The sequence below is a fragment of the Tinamus guttatus genome, unplaced genomic scaffold (genome assembly GCF_059628265.1).
Source record: "Tinamus guttatus ecotype Peru unplaced genomic scaffold, ASM5962826v1 Tinamus_guttatus_pri_ptg000033l, whole genome shotgun sequence".
Lineage (NCBI taxonomy): Eukaryota > Metazoa > Chordata > Aves > Tinamiformes > Tinamidae > Tinamus > Tinamus guttatus.
The window spans coordinates 7,216,257-7,238,559 of record NW_028288567.1 but is presented as its reverse complement, the minus strand read 5'-3'; the positions used below and the strand labels follow the sequence as shown (position 1 = coordinate 7,238,559).

General features: G+C 47.2%; 1 long non-coding RNA gene across 1 annotated transcript in view; it reads right to left on the bottom strand.

Annotated features, from left to right (window-relative positions):
- The window catches only part of LOC148596053 (uncharacterized), a 32,192-nt gene extending 30,615 nt beyond the window's left edge, over positions 1-1,577 (bottom strand). The window contains exon 1 of the long non-coding RNA XR_015913759.1: positions 1,466-1,577. This is a non-coding gene — a long non-coding RNA (uncharacterized LOC148596053). The remainder of the gene's footprint in view (positions 1-1,465) is intronic.
- Between the last annotated feature and the right edge of the window lie 20,726 nt (positions 1,578-22,303).

Here is a 22,303-nt window from a genome sequence, read left to right as displayed (position 1 = left end):
GTTGCTGACCAGTTCCTGCGGAGATAGCATAGGCCTCCGAGTTAGGAGTTTCTCCTCCCTTCCGCTCTCTCCTCACTGTCCTTTCTATGCCCAGTGCATCCTGTAACGTAGGGTCAGTACGACCCGGGAGGCAGGCCGGAGGGGTGGACAAACTCAACTTTCAGTTGTGGAACTCTCCCCCCAACCCGGGGTCCACGGGCGCGCATAGCACTCGGGGGTCCCAGCCCTCCATTTCAGGGTCCTGCCTTCCTCCTCAGGAGCTCACTTAGTCTTTCAAAGCAAAGCCTGCTGCAGAGGATAGATAGTTCGGACAGTGCTCTGTCACCCTCACTGTTAAGAAATTTTTCCTTAAGTTCTTGTGGAACTTCTCATGCTTCACTTTGTGGCTGTTTCCTCTAGTTCTATCAGTGGCCACCAGTGAAAAGAGGCCAGCACCATCCTTCTCACTGCCTCCCTTGAGGTACTTATATACGCTTATCAAGTCTCCTCTCAACCTTCTCTTCTCCAGGCTGAACAGGCCCAGCTCTCTCAGCCTCTCCTCACAGGGCAGATGTTCCAGGCCCCTGATCATCATTGTAGCCCTGCACTGGACTCTCTCCAGCAGCTCCACATCCCTCTTGTACTGGGGAGCCCAGAACTGGATACAGTACTCCAGATGTGGCCTCACCAGGGCTAGATTTTAGAGTCATTACAGGCCTTGGAAAAACCTTTGCAGTTAGCAATCCTGTATCAGAAGGCTCACCAACAGATCACTTGCAATGTAACTATGAGAAACAACCTTGTTGGCGCTGCAGTGAAAGAAGCTGCCTTACAACCACTGCTCACCAAGAAGAAATTGGTAATGATTAGGACTATAGAGAAATTGGAAACAGGATATATATATATATATATATATTTAGGGAAATCTGTGGCTCCCTAAGATCATGTTGATATCACTACTGAGAAATTTCCACAGATGGACACACGGAGAGGTGCCTTATTTAGAGAACAAATTTCCCAGTCATGGGCAGCATTGGTTTGACGCAAGCAATCTTACAATAATGAAAGCGTGTTTGGTAGGTGCAGAATACAACACTAATTGAAGATAGATGCTAAAATAAAATTACGATACCCAAGGGCTTGGATGCCATTTCAAAAATCGTGAACAGCTTTCAAAGACATGCTCCTGAAAGGGGTCAGGAACATCTGCTAGTCATAGTTGACTAATTATTTTGTTGGGTGAAAGCATTCCCAGTCAGGAAGGCTTCAGCCTCAATAGTAATAAAAGGCTTATTGAAAGATACCATACCACACTTTGAGATATCGTAGATTCTGATAAAGGAACTCATTTGACCACTGAAATACTAAAAGCAATACATGAAGCATTAGCAATTGAAATAAGACTAGAAAGTCTTCATAGAAGACTACAAAATAAGTTCCAGCAGTAGACAAAAGGAAGGAAGGAAGGCTCAATAAATCTCAGTACCTGTAAAGTAATGCTTTCCTCCCTCACTAGGAGGATTTCTGCAGTTAAAGCATCAATCAATTCTCTATGTTCATTCAACATCTCCTCATGTTGCTGCCTTATCAGGTCTTTCTCATGCAGTTGCATTTCACTCTAAAAAAATTGAGAAAAAGTTTAAAATCTACTTTAATCAACAAAGATTCATATTTGAAAACAAGAACACTTCCACATCTCCACATCATATTATACTCAAAGCGCTCCTTCCAGTGTCACTAGAATGACTTAATTCTTTTCACCACAAAACCCAATTTTCAGGGTTTGAGAAGTGTCAGTGGGCTTAATCTTCCTTCCTTGTTAATTCAGAACACTGCAAGGAATCTTTTAAATCCCTATGCTTCTGCCTTTACAGTGTTTACAGCCTGAAAATACAACCACTGTATCTATTTAGAGATATCCAATTTTAACTTACAGATATTTTTTCTATGTGGTAATGAAAAAAACTCCAGATGTGCTCATGCTTGTCACTATCCTGTGCTACTCCTGTGGATTTTTAAGTTCCCTCAGCTCACTAATGAACAGACAGAGACAAATCAGAATAAGTAAATGGAGCTCTTCCCCAAATGGTTGTCTGCATATGCTTCAAGGAATTCCTGCTTCTGTCTCCAAAACACAAGAGAGCTTGAAACGCAGTTAGAGTGTTCTTTTCTGGTGCAGAGACAAAGAAAAAATGCAAGAGCTGTCACAGGGCAAAGACATGCAGATATACCTCCTCTAAGCATACCAGAAACCAGCCAGCCATTTTCTGGTTCTTGTCCAAGATAAAGAAAACATGATAAGATAAAAAAAAAAAAAAAAAAAAAAAAACTCCATTGTGCTGAATCTGCATCTATTTGATATGTAATTTTACTAAGAAGCCTGGGAACCTTGAATTTCAATAGTTGCTTTTAAGAGCGGGATGACTGCCTGATAGGGAGTAGTTTTTGGATTATATATTATGGGGGCCTCAGAGCCTCCTGGCCTCCGATATGGGGAGTGGGAAGCCTCCCAGCCTCCTCTATGGGGGCCTCTGAGCCTCCCGGCCTCTCTATGGGGTACTAGGAGCCTCCTGGCCTTCGATATGGGGGGCCCTGAAGCCTCCTGGCCTCCGCTATGGGGAGCTAGGAGCCTCCTGGCTTCTCATATGGGGGCCTCTGAGCCTCTCAGCCTCTCCTATGGGGGGCCTCTAAGCCTCCAGGCCTCTGATATGGGGGACTGGGAGCCTCCAGGCTTCCGCTATGGAAATCTAGAGCCTCTCGGCCTCCTCTGTGGGAGCCTCTGAGCCTCCTGGCCTCCTCTATGGGGGTCTCTGAGCCTCTCCTATGCGGGGCCTGGGAGCCTCCTGGACTCCGCTATGGGGGCCCTGCGGCCTCCCGGCCTCCAATATGGGGACCTAGAGCCAATCCTATGGGGTCTGGGAGCTCCCAGCCTCCTCTATGGGAGTCTCCCAGCCTCTCCTATGGGGACCTGGAGTCTCCCTGTCCCAACTATGGGGAACTGGGAGTCTCCCACCCTCCAAAATGGGGGGCCCTGGAGCCTCTTGTCCTTCACTATGGGGAAGTGGGAGCCTCCTGGCCTCTGATACAGAAGCCTCTGAGCCTCCTGGCCTCCGCTATGGGGGTCTGGGAGCCTCCCATATGGGGACCTAGAGCCTCTCGACCTCCTCTGTGGGGGCCTCAGAGCCCCCTGGCCTCCGATATGGGGAACGGGGAGACTCCTGGCCTCCTCTATGGGGGCCTCTGAGCCTCCTGGCCCCCTCTATGGGGGTCTCTGAGCCTCTCCTATGGGGGGCCTGGGAGCCTCCTGGACTCCACTATGGGGGCCCTGCGGCCTCCCATATGGGGACCTAGAGCCAATCCTATGGGGGGCTGGGAGCCTCCCAGCCTCCGATATGGGGGGTCTCTGAGCCTCTCCTATGGGGTCTGGGAGCCTCCCAGCCTCCTCTGTGGGGTCTTCTGAGCCTCCTGGACTCCACTACGGGCATCTCCCAGTCTTCTCACCTCTCATATAGGGGCCTCTGAGTGTCCCAGCCTTCTCTATAGGGGCCTCTGAGCCTCCTGGACTCAGATACGGGGAGCAGGGAGCCTCCCGCCTTCCCCAATGGGGGCCTCTGAGCTTCCTGGACTCCACTATTGGGGTCTGGGAGTCTCCCAGCCTCATCTATGGGGGTCTCTGAGCCACCTGGCCTCTCATATGGAGGCCTCTGAGCCTCCCAGCCTCCTCTATGGGGTCTCTGAGCCTCCTGGACTCCTCTACGGGGGCCTCTGAGCCTCCTGACTTCTCATATGGGGGCCTCTGGGCCCCTCAGCCTCCTCTATGGGGGCCTCTGAGCCTCTCCTATGGGGGGCCTCTAAGCCTCCCAGCCTCTGATATGGGGGACTGGGAGCCTCCTGGCCTCTCATACAGGAGCCTCTGAGCCTCCTGGCCTCCGCCATGGGGGTTTGGAGCCTCCCATATGGGGACCTAGAGCCTCTCGACCTCCTCTGTGGGGGCCTCTGAGCCTCCTGGCCTCCTCTACGGGGGTCTCTTAGCCTCTCCTATGGGGGGTCTGGAGCCTCCTGGCCTACACAATGGGGGCCCTGGGGCCTCCCAGCCTCCGATATGGGGACCTAGAGCCTCTCCTATGGGGGGCTGGGAGCCTCCTGGCCTCTGCTATAGGAGGTCTCTGAGCCTCCCGGCCTCCGATATTGGGGCCTCTGAGCCTCTCACATCGGGCCCTGGGGCCTCCCGGCCTCCGATACGGGGGGCTGTAGAGAAATGCTGTGCTGAGAATCTGCATTGCTGAGAAGAGCCTGTGTGTTCGGGACCTAGCAACCCTCCTAGCAACCAATCACAACGAGCCTGGAAATCCCTCAGGTGCTTGTAGGGATCAATATCCGCACACTTTGGTAATAAACAGAGCAAGAAGTGACCTCATATTGAGCCCATGTCTTGCGATCCAGCTCGGCTCCTGGAAAGGCCGTGCAGTTATCCTGCGCTGGTCCCAACAGCTGGCGTCCGAAGAGAGACCCGACAGCAGGAACGTCAGGACCCGACGGCAGGGAACCAAACGGCAGGAAAGTTGCTGCAACGGGTGGAAGATCCTGGGTTGCTGCGACTTGACGGAGGATCGAGGAGCCGGGAAGGGGCATCCGCTGTGAGGGATTCTCTGCTACCAATCAGGCCTGGCTGGTGCAAAAGGAAAAAGGGAGAATTAGAGAGGAATGGTTAGAGAGCTGCGGCCAGGGCTGCCCAGCAGGGCTGCTCAATCCGGGCTTTCAGGTCTTAGTGGAAGCACAACGGGAATGCTGACTAGGGGATAAGGAAGCAGGCCAAGGTCAGAGAGAATAAAAGAGCTGTTGAACTAAAAGGAGAAGCTAAACAAGTCAGGGGAGCTGTAAGGGTCTCAGTTACATCATTGTCTGCCAATCAGGAGCCTGTGCAGTGACATCACTAACTGCCACAATCATATAAATGTGCTGCCCGCGAGCTAATAAACTAGCAGGATCCTTTAACTGCCATTGGGTGGGCGTCCTGACTCCGGCTGACCTCCTACAGGGGAACATGGAGGGATATGAAGGACATGGGGAGACATGGGGGGACTCAGGGACACATGGAGGAACACGGGGGGACACAAGGGACATGGAAGGACACACAGGGACACAGGGGGACACACTGAGGGACATGCAGGGAACACACAGGGACACACAGGGACACATAGGGGACACACAAGGGACACCAGGACACACAAATGACACAGGGGACACGCAGGGGACACACGGGGACACACGGAAGGACATGCAGGTGACACAGGGGACACCCGAGAACATGCGGTGACACTCCCGGCGTCCCTGGGCGCCAGCGGCTCCCGCGCCGCCTCGAGCAGCAGCCCCAAAGGCTCCCGCAGCACAGCCAGGACGCCCGGTGCCAGCGCAGCCCCCAGTTACCCCCAATGTCCCCCTGGGGCTGACACCAGCCCCCCGGGGAGCGGGATCCAGAGCCGCCGCCATCACTGCCGCCATCTGCGCCCTGCCCCTTCCGATTCCGGCGACTCGCCCCTTCCGCCGCGCGTTGCCCCCGGCGACGGCTCCGCCAATGGCGGCGCGTTGCCCCTAGCGACCGATCCACCAATGGCGGCGCCTTGCCCTCAGTGACGGCTCTGCCAATGGCGGCGCGTTGCCCCCAGCGACCGATCCGCCAATGGCGGCGCGTTGCCCCTAGTGACGGCTCCGCCAATCCCGCGCGTTGCCCCTAGCGACGGCGCCGCCAATGGCGGCGCGTTGCCCCCGTCGCAGGGGGGTCACTGAGGGGACACTGGGGGGTCACGGGGTCACCGCGGACCTCCTGTGCTGTCATTGGTGTCACCGGTGACGTCATCGAGGGTTCCCCAGGTCACCAGTGACATCACTGGGGATCTCCGCTCCCGAGGGGGGGCGGTCCCACGTTGCCGCCATTGTCACCGGTGGGGGGTCTCAGGTCACCGGGGGTTCCCAGGCTCTCCAATGACGTCACCGGGGGTTCCCAGGGTCACCAATGACGTCACCAGGGCAATCTCGGGTCACCGGAGGGGACTCCAACATCACCATCGTGGTCACCGGGCGTTCCCAGGGTCACCAGTGACGTCACCGGGGGGTCTCGGGTCACTGGAGGGGGCTCCCACGTTGCCGTCGTTGTCACGGAGGGTTTCCAGGCTCTCCAATGACGTCACCAGAGGTTCCCAGAGTCACTAGTCACGTCACCGGGCGGGGTCCCATGTCGGCATCGCCGTCACCAGGGGTGTCTAGTGTCACCGGAGGGGGCTCCCACGTCACCATCGTTGTCACTGGTGGGTCTCTCAGGCAGCCGTCACCGGATGTCGCGGTGCTGCCACTGTCTCGGGCGGGTCGGTCTCCTGCAGCAGCTGCAGCTCCTGCAACCCGCGGGGACAGCGTGGTGACGCGGGGACATGCGGGGGTGGCAGGGGGAAACAGGGACACAGGGAGGTGACAGGTGACAGTCGGGGACACCCGGTGACACTCACCAGACTTTGAGCAGTGTGGCGGCGCCCTTGGCCTCCAGGTACCCGGCGCGGCGTCACCCCACGGCCGCCCGCGCCGCCCGCAGCGACTCCCCCGCCAGGCGACCCAGCAGCCGCACGCAGCACCCCAGCGCCTGCGTGACGTCACCGCGGCGTCACCCATGACGTCACCATGACGTCACCGCGGCATGTGGAAGAAGTGTTTGTGGAAGAATTGTTTGAAAGCAGGAACTGAGAGGAAAACTAGGGCCTAACACAGCTCTGGCATTACAGAGGTCTGTTTTGGATGCTACACAGTTGCCACTTCCAGGACAGCAGGTATGCACCGACTCTGCTCCTCCACGGTTCCCTGGGCAACGCAATCTGCCCTCCTCGCAGCTGCAAAGGGGAGTAACGGAGGATGGAGCGGGGTGAAGGCACTGCAGCCGAACTCTGTTGCACTCCATGTCCTGGGCTGCTGATAAGCTGCACAGTGGCTGTCTAATGAGAGATACACGATAACAAGTCCGGTGCTGAGCCAGCAAAGGTGGCAAATGATGAACTTTGCTTGAACTTTGCTCATTATAATGTGAAAACCATACCTCCATCCCAAAAGTTACCCGCCTCCGAGGTACGACCACCCCTCACTGAGCATGTGCTCTAGATTTTCGGTTGACTGTACCTTTAAATGAAAGCGAGAAACTTTTTCACCAATCAATAACAATATTAAGTATGACTCTAGTCACTCAAGCTCCACCTGAATGTAAAGAAAAGTATAAAAGGTGAACTAAGGATGAAAAGTCCGGAGGGGAAGAAACCATCGTAACTCCTGGGTCAGTCGACAGGCTGAGCCCCCTTCCCTCCCCTTGCACTGGGACACTGCCTGAAGAGACTAAGAAGTGAGAGGGAAGAATCCATCATAAATTCTGGATCAGTTGATGCGCTGATCCCCCCTTTCCTCCCCTTGCGCCAGGATGCCGCCTGAGGAGACTCGAGACTGAGAGCCCTCTCCCATCTTCTGGGGTGAGTGATGATCACACATTTGTACATCAGAGCTAGCTAAAAACCCCACGCTCTAGTAGAGAATTTCCTGTACTGACATCCGAAACCTGCTTTGTAAATGTTGCATTTGAATAAATCATACTGTTTGTGAACTCGACTACTTGTCTGGGGGGAGGCGATCGGACCTACAGTTGACAGACTGTTCATGAATCCGATACTGCCAGAGTCGAGCTTATAGTTGCTCACACTATTTGGGAACTCGATTCTCTCTTAGGAAGGCGATCGGACCTACGGTCCACAGACTGTTCGTGAATCCGATACTGCCAGGGTCGAGCTTATAGCGGATCACACTATTTGGGAACTCGATTTGCTCCTAGGAAGGCGATCGGACCTACAGTCCACAGACTGTTTGTGAATCCGATACTGTTTTGATATCTCCTCCCCCCCCCCTCCACCACCACTACTACGGCTTTCAAACTGCAACATTTTCAACACACGGCATCACTGCGACGGCAGCCACGTGGGGGCGGGGCTACCTGGGCACCCACCCGCCGCTGCCGCTCCGCCGCCACTGCACGCTCTGCCCCCCGGGCCCGGCCCGCCCACAGGCGCCGCAGCTTGCCCACCGCCGCCTCGCTGACGTCACCGCTGACATCATCGGTGACGTCATCGCCGCGGTAGCGCTGCAGCTGCAGGGCCTTGAGGCGCAGGTGCCGCTCGAGCTCCGGGAGCAGCTGCAGGGCCAGGGACGGCGGCGCCTTTAAGAGAAGGAAGGGGTCTAGGGGGTGCCTGGACGCCTGGGCCCCTCGGTGTGGGGGCGGGGTTACCCCAATTTGCCCAAACTGCTCCAAAATGTCCCAAAATGCCCCTCGACCCCCCTGGATTTCAACGTCCCCAAATATCCTGAACTCCCACCCAAACCCCACAAAATGCCCCCAAATCCCTCGATTTCACCCCAAAAGCTCAACCTGCCCCAAAAGTGCCCAAAATGCCCCCACACTGCCCAAAATGCCCTAAACTTGGAATGGACCAATGGAGAGCGAGGCGGGGTGGGACGGACCAATGGGGAGCGAGGGGGACTGGAATGGACCAATGAGGAGCGAGGGGGGGCGGGACAGACCAATGGGGAGTGGGGGAACTGGAATGGATCAATGGGGAGCAAGGGTGGCCGGAACAGACCAATAGGGAGCGAGGGTGGCCAGAATGGACCAATGGGGAGTGAGGGAGCATGGGACGGACGAATGGGGAGGGAGGGAGCCCAGAATGGACCAAAGGGGAGCGAGGGGGAGCCTTCGCCCTTCGCCGGCCTCCGCCCCCTGTACAACCTCAAGCTACAGGCGCAGAAGCCTCAAGATGGTGCCGCACCACTTCTTCGCGTGGCTGCGCTCACTGCGCGTGCTCTGGCTGTCGCGCAACTGCCTGTTGGTGGTGCCGCCTGACGCCTTCGACGACTCGACGCACCTGCGGTACCTGTCGCTGGCCGACAGCACCAATGGCATGGGAAACCTCCCCGGCGGTGTCTTCAAGAGCCTCTGGTGCCTCGAGAGCCTCGACCTGGAGAACGTGGGCCTCCACTCGCTGCCCTCGCTCCCCCGCTGCCCACTCGCTCCCCAAGATGGCCAATGGGATCCTGGGGTGCAGGATTAAGAAGAGTGTCTCCAGCAGGTGGGGGAGGTGATCCTGCCCCTCTACTCAGCCCTGGTGAGTAGAACTGAGTGGAACTGCTGGAGAGAGTCCAGCACAGGGCTACAAGGATGATCAAGGGTCTGGAACATCTGCCCTATGAGGAGAGACCAAGGGAGCTGGGCCTGTTCAGCCTGGAGAAGAGAAGGCTGAGAGGGGACCTGATCAGTGTCTATAAGTACCTCAAGGGAGGGAGTGAGGAGCATGGTGCTGGCCTCTTTTCACTGGTGGCCACCGACAGGACTAGAGGTAATGGCCACAAACTAAAGCACCAAAAGTTCCACAGGAACTTAAGGAAAAATTTCTTAACAGTGAGGGTGACAGAGCACTGGAACAGACTGCCCAGAGAGGTGTGGAGTCTCCTTCTCTGGACATCTTCAAAACCCACTTGGATGCAGTCCTGTGCCATGTGCTCTAGGTGACCCTGCGTGTGCAGGGGGTTGGACTAGATGACCTTTAGAGGTCCCTTCCAACCTTAAGCATTCCACTTCGTATCTACTTTTGCTTCAAAGTAAAGCAAGGAATTATTTCAAAAAAGCACCCTCCCCCCCCCTTTATTTCTTTCATTGTGCTCTCTACCAAATCCCTGCATATTAAAAACTCGGGGGGGGGGGCGGAAGGCATGGAAAGGAGATGTTTTCCGATCTCTCTCGCCCTGTGCAGAGAAGGCCAAGAAGAGAGAGTGCTCATAAGGCCGTAGTTTGGGACATCAAAGCATCTTGCCGTATAATTAATGCCCAAACCAAATAACAGGCCCCAAGTTTCCAAGGCACCACTCAGCTTCTCGAGATAAACATGACATTAAAGGAGAAGGGGGCAGGGGGAGGGGGAAGGCAAGCACGCAAAGGGCGAGCTGCCCTCTTGCACAGCCATTCCCCGCTCAGATACCCAAGGAGAGCCACCCTGATTGACCTCATTTCCCGTGCGAGGGCCGCAAGTTTATCAGGGGGTGAGGCGGGCTGGGGAAGGGGAGAGCGGAGCGGCAGGAGTGGGGAGCGCCTTACCCTTCTTCTCTTTTTTTTTAAAGACGGAAAAAAAAAAAAAAAAAAAAAAGGAAAAAAGGTGCTTCTCTTCTGCACAGCCTCCCCCGGAGACGTGAAACCCCGCTGGCAGCCAGGAGCGCCGGATCCCGTCCCTCTCCCCGTGTCTTCCCCCGACCCCGGTACTCCTGCGGAGGACGCAAGGAAGCTCGGAAGCGGGAACCCCAGAGGCTCCCGGGGGAGCCCAACCCTCCGCAGAGCCGCCTCCTCTCTAACCCACGCTGGTCACACTCGCCCGGCGGAGCGGGTCCTGGCGCCGCTGCGCTCTTACCTGCCCGGGCCGGCTGCGGCAGGCGAAGGCGTAGACGCGCTCGGCACTGATGCTCACGGCGGGAGCGGATCTGCTCCCGGAGCTGGCAGCGGCGGCGGCTGCCGCGCAGAACAAGACGCAGAGAAAGGCCCCGCCGCTGCTCTCCGCAGCCCCGGGCATGGTGCTATCGCCGAGCTGAGCTGAGCTCCGGGGCACTTGGTGCGGCGCCGCCGGGGCCGCCTCTGCTCGCACAGGGCGGGCGCCGAGCCGCTCTGTGCATTTTAAATAAGCACCTCGGCAGTGCGCAGGAGGGTGAGGAACGCAGACGGCAGTGCGCCTTGATCCCCTCCCCTCTGCCCCCGGCGCTGCGCGGGCATCTCGCTCCTGGGGCCCCCGCGGGCGGCCCCAGGCGGCCAGTCCGCTCCGCCGGCTCGGCGGGGCCGTTGCGAGCTGTTGGCGTGTAGCACCTTTTCCTCCTCAGGAAAGGTGGCGCGGCTGCGCTTTGAGGCAGGCGATGTAGTGGCACTTGGCACCTGCGTATTCATTTATGTGGCACCTCGTGGGCGACCACGACAGGGGATCCCAGCGGCTCGCGCGGCACTTGCCTGACGGGTCCAGGCTGTTGCCGGACCTAGTCCAATTGCCCTGCTCAAGCAGGGACACCTAGAGCACGTCCCATCCAGGTCGGTTTTGAATATCTCCAAAGAAGGACACCCTACAATCTCTCTGGGCAGCCTGTTACATTTTCACTCAAAGGCACTAAATAAATTGCACCTGCAGAAATGCATTGACAAACCTCTGAAAAACAAGCCTGTTTGCCTTCAGTATGACCACATGTTGGTGCAGCAATAGAACATTTGTATCTTATACTACAGAAATTGGAAAGCAACATATGTATGGCACAGCTGATATCCAAGTACCCAACTATTTAGCATCTCAGGCTGCATGCCCCAAATTTCCCTTATTACATAAGGTTCCTTTTATCTTGCATCCTCAGAGAAACAAGTTGAAGATCACATTACAAATTTAAGCAAAGCAAAGCACTCAGGCACTCGGGCACTCTGGGATTCAGGTAGCCTCAAGCATTTCACACTTTGAAAATGTCAGCCTCAACTTTTTTCAATGCCCTCTACTGAGTTATGCATTTTCCTCTCCCTTTTGGGAAGAGCATAAAAGCATCTTTAAATTACACCTTAGTTTGTTAACATCCTCACGGTTGCCTGCCCTTCTCTGTTGTCACCACACTGGTTCTTTGGAGTGTGGGAAGAGTCCTCCTTATCTACCTTCCACAGCTAAAAGGGGGAAGGTAAGTCAGCAACAATCTCTGCCATGCCAGAGCTAGAGGCTTACATCACTATTTCTTAGCAAAAATCTTAATACTTAAAATCTTAATATCATTTTTTTGGTTGGTTGTTTTGCTAGCAAATGTTTAAAAGCAAATGCGTTACAATGTTGTAAAAAATATACTGTTGTATAATTTTAAGGTTTTGTTTGTTTTGTTTTTTAAATTGAAATTAAATCCAGTCCTCTCTTCTTTCTTTTGATGTCTTCTCTGCAGAGTACAGTCCATGATTTAACAGTTCATTGTGCAACTCCTGAGGACCTAGTAAGTTAAAAATTTATTGTTACTTCTCTTGTAGGTGATGTATTTGGTTACCTAGCATAAGAGTTTATTTATGGTGATATTTTTGTGGCAATACTTTTATCTCTCCTTGGAGCTTCTGAAAATATTGAGCTTTTAGTATTAGGTCTTTAATTTTGGTGTTTCACATCTACATGTATCCCTCTGACAACCGAAGTTTTTCACTCTCCTGTCTCTGTCAGGAAGTGCTATGTTTTTGTTTTAGTATTTACCATGATAAAAATAAATAAAACCTCAGGGGTTTAGTCTAAAGTTAGGTCTCATCTCTGCTGAAAGGACTGAAAAACGTGTTTTATTCTGAGAATTTCTCTAATTCTAAGGATATTCAGTTTTTCTTTAAACAATTTTACATAGTTTTTTAATAGTGAATGACTTGTTCTTTACAAAGCATAGCATAAGCATAAAAGCATGCCACTGTAAGTTTTGCTGGTAGCCCTCATTACCAGAATGGAATAGACAGTACGAGCTGTTACTGATATAAATGTGTGTGTTTCGAGAGGCTAGTCAGGACAGATGGAGGTGATGGGGGAGAGACTCGATTCCGTAAATGATCCGCTTGATAGGCTTTAACAAGCACCTCACATTTAATTTATTACTCTTTAAAGCGAACATATCTATTGCATTATTGGAGGAAGAGAGAGCATGTCAGTGATTGACAGTGGTGTTAAACTAGGAGAATGCATGGTGTCTTTTTACATATCTCATAAGTTGGAGTGTTTGTTTTTCTTCTTTTACAGCAGAGAAAACTCTTGCTGACTCCCTGATATAGGGTAAAGGAAAGCAGACTTTGCCTTTGTTATCTTTGGAGTAACTAAAATTTCTGTATTAATTTGGTTGGTATTAATGGTATTTGACACTTACGGATATTCAAGAGGTGGTCTGTGGTATTACCATGAAATTACAAAAAATGGTGTTTAGTGAATGAGTGATAAAATCAGGAAAAAAATACTTTTAAGTATTGCCCTGCTGTTTCTGCTTTAGATTGTCCTTTGATTTTGAACTATGTTCCTCAATATTTCTGTAGCTGTGTCGTCATGAACTACACAAGTCGAAAAATAAAACACTAGTGCATCTGGAACTACAAGAAAAAGCATCAAAAAGAAAATGGGGGAGGCAAAAGCAACTTTCTCCTGATTCCTTGGAAAAAAGGAAACTAACTCTGATGCGTGAGGTGAGAGCAAAATGTGCACTTTCAGCCTCGGTAGCTTGCCAAAACACACAGAGCTGTATATTCCTGTATTCCCTTCTGTTCTAGTGAAATCTGTTCTTGCGCATAGGACAAATTTTGCTCTTAGTGGCTGACTGGATTCCAGATATGCAGACAAGCTCCTTTTTCTGCATGCTGTGTGTTGTTTCAGTAAGGCAATGACCAGAATAGGCCACATGAAATCAGCAACTATAGAACTCTAAGATTTTGTTTGTTTGTTTTTGTTGTCTCTGACATGTCTAGCACTGCAGTCCTGTTTGTGTCTTTTAACTATGCAAAAGAGTTCTTGTTCAACCATGAACTGTGAAAAGATGAGCATTGTTTGTGTGCTCTTACGGTTGTCTCCCCTTCTTCTCTCCCTACCTATATATAGTTCATTGTGTGATGGAAATGTGGTGGGGGAAAGGTCTATCTGCCATTGCTGGATTTAAAGAGAGAAAAGAATGAGAAAGAAAACTAAGGAGATACTGCTATTAGTGTTTTTTTTTTTTCTTGTAGTTGGATATTGAAGCGAAAAGGAGTAAAAACTGTGAATGTAGGAGTGAAATAGTGTTTCTAATCTTCTGGAGCTTCTCCTAAAAATCTAAATGAACAAATAATTTGCATTTGTCTGTATAGCTGTGGATAGTGAATATGTCATCACCACACCAATTGTTTCTCTAGCAATGCTTTACTTTAAAATAACATTATTGCATTACACTAAAGGGTTAGCGGTGAATGGTTTCCCATAATTGGGAAGGGTAGGAATAGTCCCAGTCTGAAATATAAGGGGATATCAGTGCACCCTGTGAATTACAGTAAAATTAAACCGTATCGTGCTTTCCTGTTTTTGTATGATTCCTCCAGGTTTCCCTAATGTAACAATGGCTCCTAAAGGTGGCCTAGACTCTTCTGAAGGACCCATTGTACAAAAATGTGATCCTCCCACTCAGCTTTCCATCCTTAGCAAATCTGTCATGGATTCCCAGGTAACGTATGCTCAGTTCCATGCATGTCCTGTGGTGTGTGTGGTGGTGTTTTTTTGCGCAAAAAAAGATATTCAGAAGAAAGGTTTCCAAGCACACCTAAACCTTTCTTCTGTATGTTGTATGCCATGTTGATCATGTACAGGAAAAAGTACATTAAATGGAAGTGAATTTATTCTTTTGCGAGTCTGGGAATCTAAATTTTTGAATTTCTTAACCTGTGAGTATGAGAAACACCGATTTCTTATGTTTCATACTGGCATGCTGTCTCTTTCAAATAGTGGGATTTTCAGAAAGAGAACAAAGTAATTGCAGACCGAAGAAAACACTCTTGTGCCATTTAACTAATTGCCTTGTGAGCATACGTGGTCGCATAGCCAGCTGGCTATGATTTATTTATGGTTATGCATCTGTAGATGTACCCCAGTCGACTTTGCAACCTTGACAGCCCTTTGAGTTCAACTTTTAATACTTCACATAATTTTACAGTTTTTGGATTTGTTTCCAAAGTAAATTTTTAGTGTCATTATTTAAATTGCTTCGGTGTTCTGTCACATGAATGCTGACTTTGGCTTAGATGATGCATATGAAACTTCTGAAAAGTAGCTCACTGGGGTGAAGCCTGAAAGGACTGTGCAATGCAAATGCTTTTTCTAGCAAAATTGTTGTTTTATTCTCATGAATTTCTAATCCTATTTTCTATTGTCTTGCACAAATACATGCAGTTTGAGTTGCAATATTGCTCTGTCTTCTCGTGTGTGTGTTTTTAATATGAAGAGTTATTTTTATAAGCTGTGAACTCTATATAGAGTTCACTGGATGCACGTGTGGTGGAATAGGCTTAGACTTTTAAAATAAAATATTACTGGTAGGTTTCTGCCAAGCTTCTGTGAGACTTGCTTTCCTTTATATGCCTGTGAAATAGTCCTGCCTATGAAATCCCATAGACATGAAAATCATGCCTGTGAAAATGGCAGCTGAAGGCCATCTGGTGAAATCTACCTGCTGAGACTGAAAGTGGCAGAACTCTAATTCCAATTATGATTACTCTAAGTTTGGTATGTGATATGCAGGACTGCATATTATTCTGGTTGCTTTTTTATATATATAGAATGTAAATATAATTATACAGATCTAATTCCATTTTTTTCTTTAGTTTTTAAAATAAAATGACAGAAATTTTAGAAATGCTATAATTCAGGTTGCTTTTTCCATCTTCTTGCTGTTCTTCCTCTGCATTTGTTATGGTACAAGCCTTTAAACTTTCTTTTTCTTTATTTTTTAAATACTACAGTATGCATGCCCTTTCTTATCTAAATAAAATACTGTATTTTGAACTTTGCCTTGTTGTCTTCTTTTCTGATGCAGTTGTCAGTATTGGTATTTCTCAGATACCATGTACTTCCTCAAACTTTCCCACAGAGATGTGCGTTTTTAGCTTTATTTTGGAAATGGGGAATGAAGTGCTTATTTTCTTGAAGCTCTTTAATGAAAAATAAACAAATTGATATTTCTTCCTAAAAACAGTTTGAAATTGCTGAAATCCTTATCCTTTTATTTGTTGATTCCTACAAAAGGTTATTAATGAGGTGGAAGAGGAAACATCATCCATCTGTCAGTCAGATGATGAGCAGCAGGACTCTCTCGATTTCAAATCCAGCACCAACTCTGACAGGTCAGTGCAAATATATTAATTCAGATTTCTGTCTTAATGTTTGAGGTAGACAGAGTTAAAAGGATACTATAGGGGAGCGGTTAGTTACTTTTTGTTTTCCTTCATGAATTATAGGTATGTTCTTGACTGTAATTCCAGAGAAAGCCTTCATGGTAATCTGGAGACTCCTCGTGAATGGGGAACTCATATTAGCAGTTAGAGCTACTTTAAAAATCTTTGCTAAATAGTAAATTTTACCTGCAATCACATTATTATCAGGTTACAATTCGTTGTTACACTTGTTTTGAATGTAGACTACTCCGATCATTGAGAGAAGAAAATTCTTCAGGGAGTTCTCAGTTATATTCTGAAAAGGAAATGAGAAAAAAACATATTATCACAAGACGTAAATGTACCTTTGACTCCAACAACTACTACTCCTTTGCTGGAACATTCAGGTTAGATTTGCCAAAGCGCAGGCTCTCAAGGAATATTAAGCTGCTAACAGGATCTGATATGGAATTCCTTTTGGTGTGGGTGAGTGATGGATGGAGATGTGTTAATCTAGTTCAGATGAATTTCTAAACCAAAAAAAGGGCGTTATTTCCATGTAATTACTTTGAAACATTTTGCTATTGGGACCATTCCTGGTGTATTTTATGTGTTTGTTTGTTTGCTTATTTGTTTTGTTTTTAAATCAGCCCTCAATGCTACCACTGAAGTCAAGAGAATTCATTCAAGGCTTCTGAACAAAGAGAGAGAAGAGGCTGTGGACCCCACTTACACTGTGAAACTAAACCCAGACTCTAGGAAACAAAAGCAAATTTCAGGAAAAGGTGTAGTACTTTTAAAAATAACATGCCTGTCTTTGACCGAGATCTTTAGGTATGGGAAAATGTAGGTTGAAAGGGATCTTTGGAATTCTTCTGGTCAAACTTCTGCTAACAGCATGTCAAACTCCGAAGTTTGATTAGGTTGCCCAGGGTTTTGTCTAGCTGAGTTTTGAACGCCTCCAAGGGTGGGTATTCCGTAGGCCCTTCGGGCAATGTATTCAAGCGTGGTCTGCATTTTCATTGACAAAACAAAGTCCATGGGATGTTTGGAACCATATATATGGCTCTTCAAGGCTACCCATTTTGTTGCTAGCCATACTGTTCTCTGTGGTGCTTTCATGCTCTTAAGTAATCTTGCCTTTGCTATGTTGCCCAGATTTATAATGATTTTCAATTTACTTAATGAACATGTGTTTACATATGGGGATTGACATTGAAAACAAAGCAGCTAATCATTTTTCACTGATAGTTCATCAGAAGACTGTTTCTGTACTTTTAACTGAGAAAAATGAAAGTATAGCAGGTATCTTGAGTTAAAGGCAGGAAACCATGATTCTCAGGAGGCAGTAGTATGTTGGCAGAAAAAGTGTTTTTGTTTGTTTGTTTGTTTGTTGTTTTATTTTCTTGATCATCTGAAGATAATTTAAGTGACTGGGGAGATATTTTTGATGGTCTGTTACAGTTCAGGGCCAGAGAGCACCTCTCCTTGGACTTTCTTCAACAAAGATTTAGTGGGATTTCATTGAAATTACAAGCTTTCTGTATGAGTTGAAATTTCAAGAAATTTCAAGGAGTTTTTTCCCTTCCTTTAGTGAAAAGGAAGCAAGCTGCACAGAACTCTTCCAGACAGCGGATGGGTGATAATCATGGAAATTCATTTCCCCTTGACCTTCCAAGGGACAGTAAATCCAGTCTGCATGTTCTCAGTTGCATGATAAGCAAAGTAGAGCATGAGCTGGAGGAATATGAGCGATGTACAGGCCGTGAGGTTCAGGAAACTCGGAGAAATTAAGGCCTCGCTGGATTTACCTTGTCGTTGGTGAATGCTCTCTGTCATTTAATGCGCTGTCTCAAAGAGGTGAGAAGACTTTGAATTGCCTCTGTAGAATGATAATAAGAGGTAATACATTTCTTCTACTAGAAATAGGTATTCGAAATGAAAAGGGAGGAGTCCTCTCTTTTTCCTTCCTCTCCATGCTAACTTTAGAAGGAAGACAGTATTAGATCTTTAATTTTTCTGCAAATGAATTCCCAAAACTACTCCCTTTCAGGCAGTCATCCCGCTCTTAAAAGCAACTGTTGAAATTCAAGGTTCTCAGGCTTCTTAGTAAAATTACATATCAAATAGATGCAGATTCAGCACAATGGAGTTTTTTTTTTTTTATCTTATCATGTTTTCTTTATCTTGGACAAGAACCAGAAAATGGCTGGCTGGTTTCTGGTATGCTTAGAGGAGGTATATCTGCATGTCTTTGCCCTGTGACAGCTCTTGCATTTTTTCTTTGTCTCTGCACCAGAAAAGAACACTCTAACTGCGTTTCAAGCTCTCTTGTGTTTTGGAGACAGAAGCAGGAATTCCTTGAAGCATATGCAGACAACCATTTGGGGAAGAGCTCCATTTACTTATTCTGATTTGTCTCTGTCGCTCTGTAACCTCCACTCCCTGTTAACTACAGCAGTCCAAAAAGTCATGTACTTTTTCCTGTCTCTGAGCAAACAGGGTCTTTTGTGTTCTTCCTTGTGAAGGAGAAGGCCTGTCTACTACAGCAGCCTATGTTGAAATCAGAGTTTGTTGTTATTTTTTGAGGGCAAGAGGTTCTTCACTATAAGGTCCTTTGCCTCAAAAATAGGCATTTAGTTAAATACTTAAACCATCTATATGGTGAAGAGCATTAGAAAACAAATGCCTTTATTCGGTCAAGCCTGTCTTCATTAGTGAGCTGAGGGAACTTAAAAATCCACAGGAGTAGGACAGGATAGTGACAAGCATGAGCACATCTGGAGTTTTTTTCATTACCACATAGAAAAAATATCTGTAAGTTAAAATTGGATATCTCTAAATAGATACAGTGGTTGTATTTTCAGGCTGTAAACACTGTAAAGGCAGAAGCATAGGGATTTAAAAGATTCCTTGCAGTGTTCTGAATTAACAAGGAAGGAAGATTAAGCCCACTGACACTTCTCAAACCCTGAAAATTGGGTTTTGTGGTGAAAAGAATTAAGTCATTCTAGTGACACTGGAAGGAGCGCTTTGAGTATAATATGATGTGGAGATGTGGAAGTGTTCTTGTTTTCAAATATGAATCTTTGTTGATTAAAGTAGATTTTAAACTTTTTCTCAATTTTTTTAGAGTGAAATGCAACTGCATGAGAAAGACCTGATAAGGCAGCAACATGAGGAGATGTTGAATGAACATAGAGAATTGATTGATGCTTTGACTGCAGAAATCCTCCTAGTGAGGGAGGAAAGCATTACTTTACAGGTACTGAGATTTATTGAGCCTTCCTTCCTTCCTTTTGTCTACTGCTGGAACTTATTTTGTAGTCTTCTATGAAGACTTTCTAGTCTTATTTCAATTGCTAATGCTTCATGTATTGCTTTTAGTATTTCAGTGGTCAAATGAGTTCCTTTATCAGAATCTACGATATCTCAAAGTGTGGTATGGTATCTTTCAATAAGCCTTTTATTACTATTGAGGCTGAAGCCTTCCTGACTGGGAATGCTTTCACCCAACAAAATAATTAGTCAACTATGACTAGCAGATGTTCCTGACCCCTTTCAGGAGCATGTCTTTGAAAGCTGTTCACGATTTTTGAAATGGCATCCAAGCCCATGGGTATCGTCATTTTATTTTAGCATCTATCTTCAATTAGTGTTGTATTCTGCACCTACCAAACACGCTTTCATTATTTGTAAGATTGCTTGCGTCAAACCAATGTTGCCCATGACTGGGAAATTTGTTCTCTAAATAAGGCACCTCTCCGTGTGTCCATCTGTGGAAATTTCTTAGTAATGATGTCAACATGATCTTAGGGAACAACAGATTTCCCTAAATATATATATATATGTATAAATTCTGCTCTTAAAGAGTTCCATCTCATTCTTAGTTGTTGCCTGGTGCCCTGTTTCCAATTTCTCTATAGTCCTAATCATTACCATTTCTTCTTGGTGAGCAGTGGTTGTAAGGCAGCTTCTTTCACTGCAGCGCCAACAAGGTTGTTTCTCATAGTTACATTGCAAGTGATCTGTTGGTGAGCCTTCTGATACAGGATTGCTAACTGCAAAGGTTTTTCCAAAGTCTGAAATAACTCTAAAATCTAGCCCTGGTGAGGCCACATCTGGAGTACTGTATCCAGTTCTGGGCTCCCCAGTACAAGAGGGATGTGGAGCTGCTGGAGAGAGTCCAGTGCAGGGCTACAATGATGATCAGGGGCCTGGAACATCTGCCCTGTGAGGAGAGGCTGAGAGTGCTGAGCCTGTTCAGCCTGGAGAAGAGAAGGTTGAGAGGAGACTTGATAAGCATATATAAGTACCTCAAGGGAGGCAGTGAGAAGGATGGTGCTGGCCTCTTTTCACTGGTGGCCACTGATAGAACTAGAGGAAACAGCCACAAAGTGAAGCATCAAAAGTTCCACAGGAACTTCAGGAAAGATTTCTTAGCAGTGAGGGTGACAGAGCACTGGATCAGGTTGCCAAGAGAGGTTGTGGAGTCTCCTTCTCTGGAGATCTTCAAAACCCAATGTGCTTGGACACAGTCCTATGCCACATGCTCTAGGAGACCCTGCGTGTGCAGGGGGGTTGGGCTAGATGACCTCTAGAGGTCCCTTCCAGCCTTAAGCATTCTGTGATTCTATGATCTGAATGGGCTATTTGATGTCCTGCTGTTGTCAGAAAATTCCCTCTCTCCAAATTATTCCTGTTGCAAATACTACTCTAAAAGCATGTTTTGAGTCTGTAAACGTATTTACGTTTAATTAATTATTCATGGCTATAATACATGCTTGGGTTAAAGCTATCAGTTCTGCTGCCCGTGCTCCAAAATCCCCTGGAAGTGATCTAGCTTGCAGTACTATATACTCTGTATGTTATTGCATACTCTGCAACCCTTTGACCCTTTTCATTGTATGACAATTCATCACAGACAAATAAAAATTGTGCAGAGATTCTTCTTTCACAGTAGGCAGAACAAATTTTGGCCTCAAATCTGTGGTTTCCAAGCAGCTGTGAAATATTTTTACTTTGGGCTGTAGTATTTTTGGTAACAAGGTATCTGGGTTTAGCTCATCACACTGTTCTAAAACCACATTTGGCTCAGTGAGCAAAGCTAGCTCATACAAATGTAAATGTTGGTGGGTAAACAGCAAGTGACAGGAAGCTGCACTCAAGTCCCGTTTTAGTTTTGAAACGTTCTTGCGAACCACAATTAGATCACTGTAATTCTTTCTCCGCATGTACCATGTAAGTCTGAAGTGCTTTTGTTTCAGTACAAAAAGTCAGTATAGAAAAGGTCTGTAAGAGTTACTATATTTATGACAATAGAAGTCCTGGAAATGAGCTTGTGAATTGGACACATTGCTGTGAGGTTATCTCCTTAGACCCCAGTCGATCTTTTCGCAAGATGATAAAGTGAGGCTACTTTAGAAATACAAATGGGCTAAGTATCTATATGATATCCATATTAGATCTTCTGGAGAGAGTCTGGAAAAGGTGAGCAAAATATATCTGGAGTGTGTATTGGCACAAGATATGGGATTTAAACAAACAAGAAACACTGAGATGAGGGGATGTACAAACATTGAAAAGCAGCCAGGAGATGAGGAAACTGGTCTATTCCTGCTGGATGAGAAGTTGCGTCAGAAATCACTTTTTCCTTCTGTGTTTACAGCTTTCCACAAATGCTAAGAGCACTGTGTTGTCAGTGTAGTTAGTGTACAAGGGATTGCCTTGAGACTTCAATATTGCTTTCTCATTGTTTTTTTTTATAATAAAGTGGCTACCTGAAGTTGACATCAGAATTTATTTGCTGTGTGCTATAGTTCCTTTCATAAAATAAACAGCTATGTGATGAGTTCAACTGTCTTAAACTATTCTGTATTTTGTCTGTGTATATAATACTCTGATGCCGTGTTTGCTGTATACTGTTTTTATTTGACTTTTTAAAGTAGCGATCGTTTTAATAGCAATAATTAATTAAGAAATTCTAGGATATACAAGAAATCCTTTTCATTATCTGTTCTTTGCATTTAGTGAACCAGGGCAAAATCCACTGTATTAGAGAAGAAAACTCTTTCAGATTAAAAATGGATTTTGAGTGAGGTTGTTTTGAGAATTGAAGTTTGAGTGAAGCTCTTCAGAGTTTGGGTGATGCTGTGATTTTTTTTTTTGAGCTGTTAAATCCATCAGAATTGATGACGTAAAAGGTATGTAAGAAAGATGATAAATTTCAGTCATTTCAGTTTAAGAGGATGAAGATACTTCTCAAGAGATGTTTGTGTTTTGTTTTGTTGCTTTTTCAATAGATTTCATAAACCATGCAAACACTGGATTCATAATCTGTTCAAATTATTGTTG